Here is an 8299-nt window from a genome sequence, read left to right as displayed (position 1 = left end):
GTCCTAGAAGGGATCTCCCTTCCAGTAACATAAGCTCTGAGTGCTCAGATAAATGGATGTATTCTTGCAGATGCTGTTGGTAGCTAACTCTCCTTCCCTCCTCTTTTTGGTTTCTATATTCTCAGCTGTGTTTGGGCAGTAACATTCTCAGGGAAAGCAGAACTCTCACCCAACCACAGATTCAGGAAATGAAATATGACTGATCAAAGATAAGTAAGCTAAGAGTTACCCCTTTGCTAAGGAGCAAACATGACCTAGTGCTCGCAAATGAGATGTAAGAGAAATTGTCCTGGGTTTCTCCTGAGCAGGACTTTTCTCCCTGATATAAAGAGTGAGAAATCTTTTCTTCTCATTTTAGGTGAATTGCATAGCAAGTGACAATTAGAGCTGAAGCAGCCCTGCTGCAACCAGGAAGCATCAAGCTAAATGATGAAAATTCACTACTGAAGATGGTAGAGTGGAGAGGTAAATAAAGAGTCCAAGTTCTTAATGATACTATGTGACTGTATGGGAAGTAAGTACCTACTTCCAGATTACTTTGTATAAGATTTCTTTTTCTCACTAAGCCAGTGTTAATTATTATTGTACTTGCAACTGCAAGTATTCTACATGATTCGTCATAAGATGATGAGCAAAACCAGACTTAGGAAGAGATTGAAGAAGTCATCGGTACAAGAAAAGTACTATTTCTACAACTTTGCACACAACCATGATTCCTCTCTCTTTCCACAACATAGCAGAAACACATATCAGAGATTCCCTTGTTTTAAAATTACTGATGTATGTATCTCTCTTCCCCATTAGACTGTGATCCCCTAGAAGGTGAAGGCTATGTTATATCTCTCTTGGAATCCCCTCCAGCTCTAATGTAATGCTTTGCACGTGCTAACTCAGTAAGTGTCGAATTGAGTGAACTGAAGTTTGAAGTCTGTAACTGAGTGATTTATGAAGAATGGGATAATGTGTGAGAGTTGAAAGAGGTTCTCCAGAGAGATAAAAATGTCAGGAGGATTGAACATGCCTTCAAAAGCACTCTATGAAATGAATGTGAAGAGATCTTCTGAATATGGTCTTTGTACCATCACCATGATCCCATCAGCACTTGAATTATTAAGCTGAGGTAGAATAATCACACTAGAAAATCCTTGAAACTTGTCATTTGCTTCAGTGATAAACATTTGGTATTCCTCATTAGTTCACTGAAATGGTTATTTTATTTATTTGGATTGTGATTCTTTTTTCAATGTTGTCTACTAGGAGCATGTGAAACAACTGGCTGCCCCTCTCGCTCTTTCACCTCAGCAACAGAAACATCACATCAGTTTAGCTCACTTTCCCAGCAAGGACAGTCATATGCACTGATAATGGAGTTAAAAATAACTCTATTTGGAATTCAGGATGGGTAGTGGATGCATCAGCTTCCAAGACCACAGCCTTTCAGAACTGTCAACTGCCACTCAAATGACTTAGCTGCAAAGCATTTCAATAGCAAATATCTTCCCTGCCTAGAAGGATTCAAGGGTAGAAGGAAATCCACTTATTGTGACATAAACTCAAGCGGTGTCCTTTGTTAAAGTTAAATAACTCTCATTTAACATTATTATTATTTAATTGTACATAGAGCTCTAAGGTGTCTTCGGAGGTTTTATAGTCATGTAGCCTTTGACTCTCAGGAGGTCAGTGTCTGCACCATCCATCACAGATTATTAGCTATTCAATTTCTAAAGGTTGCCAGACATGGGGATTTCACTATCATTGAACAGAACCTGATCTGGTGTTAATCAGTGATAGAATAAAGTAGCTATCTCATTTCATCTGCTAAACTCTATGATACTGAAATAAACAGTGTATCTATCTGAAAGTATCAAGGAGACATGAGGAGTCATTTCAGACCAGCCTAAAAGTTTTAACGTTATCACTAAAAAAAAAAAAAAAAAAAATTAACAGTCCATGCAGAACAGATTCCTAGACTTTATTCACTTTTGACCAGTCTCATTGTAAATCCTTAAGAAGACTGATTCCAATCATAAGCCTGCCACCACCCATCCAGCCTACTCTTGGCAATTCTATCAACATGAACCACAGTCATTTTTCAGAAGACTCTACTGTCTTATTTTATATACCACTGTCTGTAGTGTGCTGAAGTGTGGCTCCTTGCTTTTACTATAAGGTCAAGCCTATAGTTCTCATGTCTCAGAAAACTAGTTTTCACTTTCATGCGGTCTTTTAACCAGATAAGGATAAATCTGAAAAAAACAGCCAAGATCTGTATACATACTGAAATCTACAAAATATTGCTGGGAGAAATTTAAATGAGCTTTAAAAATGATCTTTAACTAGTTGAAAGACTCAATACTGTTAAGATGTTATTAACAGTTCCCTCCAAATAAATATACAGATTCAATACCATCTTAATCAAAATCCAAGAAAAAAAGTTGTTTTAGAAATTGACGTGTAGATTCTAATATTTCTAAGGAAAATCAAAGGACAAAACATCTTTGAAAAAGAATAAAAAGTTGGAGGATTAATATTAGTGGATGTTAAGACTTAAATTCTTAAATGACAGTAATTTAGGGAGTGTGGTACTGGTATCAGAGAGCAGGGAACCCAGAAATAAATCCATATATATTCAGACAACTGATTTTTGACCAGGTTCAGAGATAACTCGATAGACAAAGGATTTTTTTAAATAATGAGGCAACAAATATAGTTTTGTATGAACACGATAAAGAAGATGAAGACAAAGAAGAGAAAAAAGAGCTTCAATCCATAGTTCACATTGTTTACAAAAAATTAATCAAATATTTAATAAGTGTGGAAACTAAAAAAAAAGAAATTTCTAGAGGGAAACAAAGAATACAAATATTTGTTACCTGAGTTTGGCAAAGACTTCTTTGATTATATGAACATGAAACTTAGATGAACACATACAAGGGAACAGCTGCTTCTGCTGGGGTGGTCCTCTGAAAGAAAGGAAGGGAACTGTCGGTGGGATAAAGGGAGAAAGGGCTTCAAGCCAAAAAAGAAAGCAGTGCGAAGTTAGGATGAGTGAGAGGGCACTCATCGGGCTCAGACCAGAGTTTTGCAGATGTTGCTGAGAGAGAAGACAGGAAAGGTTAGGGCCAGATTGTGAATTCTCAGCTAAAAGAGTGTCTTTATCCTGTGGGCAATGGGACCTATAGAAGGATCTTAATCAGGTGAGTAACACGATCAACTTCATATCCTGAAGAGGGGACTTTGTCGGTGACAGGGTCAAAGACAGAATGTAAGGAAGAGACCAGTTAAGGGCAGTTTCCATGCTCCAGACAAGAGATGGCATGAGAGATGGCGAGGGAGTAAGCCAGGTCATTAACTGTGATGAAGTACAGTTCACAGTCCACCACACATGTTGAAGGCAGAATGGAAGATTGACTGGATGTGAAGAATAATGGGTTAGAGGAGGGGAGCACCTACTGAGCAAGTAAAGAGAATACGAAGGTGTTTCATTTGTTTGTTTTGGCTTTTTGGTAACTATATGAATGGAGATGTGCGTGTATGCTGGGTCGCTTCAGTCATGTCTGACTCTTTGCAACCCTATGGACTATAGCCTGCCAGGCTCCTCCATCCATGGGATTCTCCAGGCAAGAATAAGGAGTGGGTTGCCATACCCTTCTCCAGGGGACTTCCAGACCCAGGGATACTGTTTATTAATTTAGGAAAAATAAGAGAGTAGTGAGTACTTTGTTACTGAGTTTGGGGAGAATTTTAAACCCTTTGAGAACTATTGGGTCAAATAAGGTATAATAGCACCAGGCTTAACAGAAGCCTCTAGTTTTCTGATTTCTGCTACTACAGAAAACTTAATTATATCAAAGTCAACAAAGTCTAGTATAAAGGAAGCCCAGTGGAGGAAAGCCACTCCAAGGGAAGAATCACCTAAGGCACCACAGAGAGCCTGAAAGGCAAAACACAGACTGGAAGAAGTTTACAATTCATCTGTCTGATTAAGGACTCACTTCAGAATAATCATGGTGTCATGGAGAGGGATTTATTTTATAGTCGCTCTATTTGGGGGAAGGTTTTTTGGAAGCATTTTCATGCTGGATCCTTGTTCACCTTTGATGTTTATAAACCCATCATGGTATTGCTGGATCAACAACTGCCTTGTGGCAACTTGGCTCACACTACCTGTGGCATTGCTGGAGGTAATGCATTTGTTAAATGCATCACCTGTTATAACCACTTTTATAACAGGTAATGGATTTGTTCCTGGAGAAAGACGTTTTATTATCATGAATCACTGGGCAAAAGTGGACTGGATATTCCTGTGGAATTGTCTGATGAGATATAGCTATTTCAGATTAGAGAAAATTTACCTCAAAGCCAGTCTCAAATGTGTCCCTGGATTTGGTTGGGCCATGCAGGATGGTGCCTATATCTTCATTCAGAGGAAATGGAAGGATGGCAAGAGTTATTCTAAGACATGATTATTTTTGTGATATCGGTGAACCACTTCAGCTCCTCATATTCCCAGAAGGGACTGATCTCATAGAAAATAGCATGGCTTGAAATAATAAATTTGTTGAAAAGAATGGACTTCAGAAATATGAATATGTCTTATATCCAAAAGCTACAGCTTTACTTTTGTAGTAGACCATCTAAGAACCTGGATGCTGCCCGTGACATCAAGGCGACATATCCTCACAACATTCTTCAGAGAGGCGCCTCCTCCTCAGGGACTCTCTCAAGGAAATCCACTTCCACGTCCACTGATACCCAATGGATATCCTCCCCACGTCCAAGGAGGACCTCCAGCTCTGGTGCCAAAAATGGTGGGAGGAGAAAGAAGAGAAGCTGTGCTCCTTCTATTAAGGAGAAAAGACATTTAACTTTATGAGACAGACTGCCATTCCAGCTTGCAAGTCTGAGCCCAGGGTCCTTGTGGTCAAATTGTTCTCCTACTGTACTGGACCCTGCTCAGTACTGCAATGTACCTGCTCATCTATTTGTACAGTTTGTCCAGTGATATTTTATAATCACCATCACCTCTGTGCTGCAGGAGAGAATATTTGATGGTCTAGAGGTCATCAGACTTGCATGTTACCATTGTTTAGACAAACACCCATGTTTAAGTGCAAAGAAAAATGAGTAAGATTCTAAGGTTCACAGTGTAAAAGCTTAGGGATATTTTGGAAATGTTTTAAGCCTTTGTAAACTGTGATGCATTTTTGCACTACTATGTCAAATATTTCTCACTACTATTGTTATTTGTTACAAATATTTTCCCTTAATTTAGTGGGAAAATATTGCTCTCTCTCTCTCTCTCTCTATATATATATATATATATTTTTTTTTTTTTTACATCTCTGAATGTAATTTCAACACCATAGCAGGGAGCAATCACTGTGAAGGAATACAAGCCAGAATATTAGTAAACAATCATCAGGCTGTTAGCAGACATGGTACACACAAGACTGTGTTAAAGGCCCAATCATACTTTCCAACAACTCCCAGACAAGAGGCAGATTTGGGGCTCCTGTGCACCAGCCAGATCAAGTGCTGGCACTTAACCATGGAGGTGAAGGTCCTTCCTCTTGACTCCTCTTGGTACTGTCCCCACATTCCTTTCTATGCCACTCAAACCCTTGCATTCTGCCTTAATACCAGAAAACAAACACTTTGTCTTTAAGCTGAATAAAATTCTGATAGGAAGCCCTTCATTGTTCATAAAATCTTTGCATCTAGCCTTGCACTGAGCTAGATGTCAGAAGACCACCTGGGTCATGAGGAAAATAAACCTAGGAAAATAAAACCTAGATGAGACACAAAGAGCAACCACCGGCTCTCCACTCAGAAACCTTAATTTGAATTTTTCAAGCTAGGAATCCATACAGTTTAGTTCTTTGTTTCTGCATAATCCTGCCTGCTTAGTGCTAGCTTCTTTACAGCCTGTTGTCAGGTGTTGCTTTTTTTGCATTAAAAACAGTATTTATCAAGTCACTACCTTTTTAAAGGAAAGCATAGAAGAATGTTCTGGTACTGCTATCAGAAACTCTCTTTTGCAGTTGCATCTTAGCTGAAATATTTAAAATCTGCCACAAAAAAGTAAGGTCATTGTATTTTCTATACATGCCTGGGTGTCTAATTTCTGCCATTAAAACAGCAATAATAACATGCTTGCAGAATAGGCCCTATGGTTTAAATTACATTATTCTATTCTTATATCTTTGACAAATTTTATTCTTAAAACCAAAGTGGAGCCCTTTTTTATGACAGTGAGAGATCTCTTAGTTCCAGACTTCTTTCATTGGTAAAATTGAAACCCACTTTTGACCAATAGTAATTTTTTAGGCAAACAGCCATTTGAGGCGATGGAAAATCCAGCAAACCAAAAGCACCAGCTCCTTCTGAGGCAAAGAAACCTGTGGACATTATTTCTACTCCACTGGAATCCTGCAACTACTTTTCTTTTTTAATCATAATGGGAATGCAAGTCAGAGCAGCAGAAAATATGGGGCAGTTAAAAAAGTCTTTAGCTCTTAAGCAAACCTGTCTGCTTATTTCTACCATGAATCAGTCTAAAATGCTGTTTCTTGCTTCGTGTACTCTTGGCAAGAATACCTTCTCATTAATTACATCACATTTTTACTGAACAATGACTTCGACCCCATGGCTTCCCTTGTGTCTCAGTGATAAAGAATTCGCCTGTGATGCAGAAGACGTGGGTTCGATCCCTAGGTCTGGAAGATTCCCTGGAAAAGGAAACAGCAACCTACTCCAGTATTCTTGCCTGGAGAATCCCATGGACAGAGGAGTCTGGCAGGTTACAGCCCATGTGGTTGCAAAGAGTGGGACATGACTGAACACACATACACGTGACTTCCACCCTATAGAGGACACAGGTTTTGCTGTGGGCTGGACTTACAGTGCAGACTCTTCCAGAAAGTCCTGGTTGTGGCAGCACTGTGTTGGCACACCATTTGTACTGGAAGAATACTAACTAGTGCCCCTAGTGACATGCACCCACCTATATATAACTCTTCCCCCAATGCTGTTTTTAATTCTGATGGGGGCTACCAAGTAGTTATTATGCACATCCTGGTTTTTAAGGTGGTTATTTTTAAGTTTTTTTTTTTTTTAACTTAATAAAAGAGATTTCTAATTTAGGTCTTGCTTAGACATCTTTTAGTTATATTTAGAAACAAGAAACAGTTTAACCATCAGCATTGCATTTGTCCTGGGTCAGAGAGAAAAGCCCCGTGTTCTATCCCACAGGTGTTTATAAGGTAACCCATTCACACTTCCTCCATCTTCTGATGGCTGTTACCTTCAGTTTCACTTTAATGTCATATCCTCGTTAACTCTCTGAAGTCTAAAAAAGGAGAACTCTTTTTTTCCCTTTTTAAAACACATTTTCTTTTGATTGTTAAAAAACATCTTTAAGATAACATGCAAACTTTTCACCTATCCAGAATTAATAAGCATTGTACTTGCTCTATGAGTTATAAATGATAATTTCAAAATGAAAAAAAAATGCCTTTTTTAGTGTGGGTTTTTTTTTTATAAGGCTCCTTTAAAATTGTAATTATTTGTGTTTTCTTCTTTTGTTAAAAAAAAATTCAAAGAAATAAGCACTCTGTGATTTGGAATCCAAAATTAATAACGAAGTATCAAGCAGAGGTTAATGTCAATACTTTGGCCACCTGATGCAAAGAACCAACTCACTGAAAAAGGCCCTGATGCTGGGAAAGATTGAAGGCAGGAGAAGGGGACATGAGAAGATGAGACAGTTGCATGGCATCATCAACTCAATGGACATGAGTTTGAGCAAGGTCTGGGAGATAGCGAAGGACAGGGAAGCCTGGCATGCTGCAGTCCTTGGAGCTACAGAGTCAGACACGACAGCCACTAAACAACAACAGAGGTTAATGCAGTTTCAATATTGTGCTTGTCCTCAGGGGTGATCCTCTCCCCACCTTCCACTGTGACTCTGGTCTCAGCAGCTGCTTGTCTGGCCACATTTGGAATCTCACCTCAGTGATAAACTCAAGGGACTTTGAAATGTTTATAGTACTGTATGTCCCATTAATACACCTTTACTATTCAGAAATCTTTGAAATAAAGCAAGCATAGCTTAAAAAAAAAGAAAGATGGTACTTACATGATACTGAAAAAAAAATCCATATAAGAAAAGATAATCCTATTTCAACCAAAATTAAAGATGCTGGTCTATGACAAACATAGAAGCAAGAGACAAGCAAGAAAACAGAAGAAAATATTTTCAAGTTATAAATCTGATAAAGGAATTACATCCAGAATA

The 8299-nt window shown here is 38.5% G+C and overlaps 1 pseudogene; it reads left to right on the top strand.

Annotated features, from left to right (window-relative positions):
• The first annotated feature begins 4007 nt into the window (after positions 1 to 4007).
• On the top strand, positions 4008 to 5131 carry LOC128043674 (lysocardiolipin acyltransferase 1-like; annotated as a pseudogene).
• Positions 5132 to 8299: the final 3168 nt, after the last annotated feature.

The sequence above is a fragment of the Budorcas taxicolor genome, chromosome 2 (genome assembly GCF_023091745.1).
Source record: "Budorcas taxicolor isolate Tak-1 chromosome 2, Takin1.1, whole genome shotgun sequence".
Taxonomy (NCBI): Eukaryota; Metazoa; Chordata; class Mammalia; order Artiodactyla; family Bovidae; genus Budorcas; species Budorcas taxicolor.
The sequence above is the reverse complement of the archived record's forward strand: the minus strand, read 5'-3'. Positions and strand labels throughout refer to the sequence as shown.